The sequence below is a fragment of the Oxyura jamaicensis genome, chromosome 5 (genome assembly GCF_011077185.1).
Source record: "Oxyura jamaicensis isolate SHBP4307 breed ruddy duck chromosome 5, BPBGC_Ojam_1.0, whole genome shotgun sequence".
NCBI lineage: Eukaryota > Metazoa > Chordata > Aves > Anseriformes > Anatidae > Oxyura > Oxyura jamaicensis.
In genome coordinates this window covers 63,444,578-63,446,870 of record NC_048897.1, presented here as the reverse complement: position 1 = coordinate 63,446,870, position 2,293 = coordinate 63,444,578, and positions in this window count along the sequence as shown.

The following is a 2,293-nucleotide window of genomic DNA, read 5'->3' as shown; positions in this document are numbered from 1 at the left end:
CCCGCAAATACATCAATTTTAAAATGAGGCTGCTATCCTGGTTTCTGAGCACAGTAGACCCTTTTTGTTTCTCAGCAACAACAGCTGGGAAGGGACCTTCATAATTCCTCTCCCTGAACCTCCAGATTTAAGGGTTAAACATCTAGAAGCAAAAGTAACTTTCTTGTCAAGTGTTCATCCACAGCCCTCCTGTCCCTTTCTCCATGGAAGTGGCTAGTTTCAAACCAAAATTCTTTGAATTTCTTCATTCTGCTCTACAGAATAGGCATGTGAATACCTCCACAGCAACCTACAGTGCAGCAGATAGCCAAGAAAGCTTGGGTAACAAGAGTCACTTCACTGTTGTTCCACAAAGCTGCTGCACTGCAGGGTAACTAGCCCATGTGGTATTTTGAATTGCTGTGGCTGGGCTACCTGTGGTACTCAAACAAACCCTGTCATCTCCTGCAAGCTTGGTTACCTCTACAGTGCCAATGTAACCCTGCTTCCAAGTTTGAGTGATGAAAAAGAAACTTCAGTTTGCATGTGCATTAATGGCACGCTTTTGTAGTGTCACATTAATGACAGGGACAACAGCCACAAAGGAACTGGACTAGAGCTACTATTTCCCTTTCCCAGAGTCAGTGAAGCAGCTGTTGGTCAGAGCTGCGGTCTGGCTGACTGGTGTAACAAGGGCCTGCAGTCCATAATTTTGCACTGTGTATTTCCTCCCTAAGGAGTCGCATGGCTTGTTTATTGAAATTACGCACATAGAGGTCTTAGTGAATTTTCTTAGTAGTTTATATCAGAAGAAAACTCAGATTGCCTAATTGTGAAATATGCTACTGTGACCTGCAGAAACCTGGGTTTTATTTCTGGCTTTTGACCGGTCCGAGGACTGAATTCAAACAAATCTTTTAACCCTTTTGTGTTTCAATTCCCCGCACCTGTAGAAGAGGAATGCACACCCCTCCTTGCTAATACTATGTGCTGGTGTGGGCTGAGCACATTCTGGGAGCAAGGCTAGGCAAGCCTGTCCTGCTGCTGACCTCCAGCAACTGTTCTCTGGATAACTCTAGAGCTTCAGCTCCTGTGGCAGCCAGCTAAGAACCTTTACCAGCACTCTACTCACTAAACAAACATATCTTTTTATTATGTTGTTATTATTGCAGTTGGTTGACAGAAACCCCATAAAACTTGATATTGTAAAAAATAATAAAAGCATTTAACATTACAGAAAAGTGATTTTGATACTAAGCACCAAGTTGGCCTGACTAACAGCACAGCATCACACGTAACAAAACTACCAATGCTCCTTCCATTCAACAAGAGGCTTAGGCCACTCTGGCCAGACTCCTTGGATCCTAACATCCTCTTGCCACACACCTTCCAGGAGAAACCCTCAGCAGACTGTTAATATGCTTTCACTGGAACTACTTCAGTAGCTTTAAAAGTGTCTCTGGGCTGTGCTGCTCAACTCCAAGTCAGAAGTTGCACTTGATATGGCAAGGGACTCTTTACTCCCTTCCACAATCTCATGCTCTGGACCATGAGAATACCTAGTAGCAACATGGATGTCCCCAGCCTCTGTTCCTGTAATGGCTCTATCTGTTCAACCAGTGCAAGCCATTTTGCAAGCTGAGCACCTAACTTTTAAAATGCTGCATTGCATTTGATCTGCAGTTATTTCTTACCTTGGGAAAATCTTTTATAGCATGTAAAATATTTTGAAAAATAGCAATTTTGTGGGGCAATACAAATTTGCATTTGAGATACTTTAAAATAAATCCTTAAGAAAAATATAAATGTTATGTAAAGTTTAGTTTATCTTAACTTTTATGACTCTGGATGTCAGGACAGCTGTATTAACTGAATAAAATATATTTTTCAGGGTTAGAAATATATAGCCATCTGTTCAGCTCATAACATGTGTTAAATGGGTATCTCAAATTTCAATTCAAGAAATGACTGTCTTAATAAATAACATAACAGCATGAAACCTGGGTTAACTAATGGAGACTTAACCATAATGGTACTACATCTGTGTAAGTTAGTCATTACAGAAATATTCAAGTACAAAGCACTTGGTTTAAATGGGACCTTTAGCTAATATATATATATATATATATATATATATATATATATATTTCTTATATATATATATAAGAAAACTGCATTTCCTGGAAGTCTGGGACTATGAAGTCTGGGACTAGGAAGATGACACCCTAGCCAAAAGATTTCCAGCTTTATGACGACTCTCTGATACATTTTACAGAGATGAGATCTTTACTAACAATGTACACACCCAAGCCTC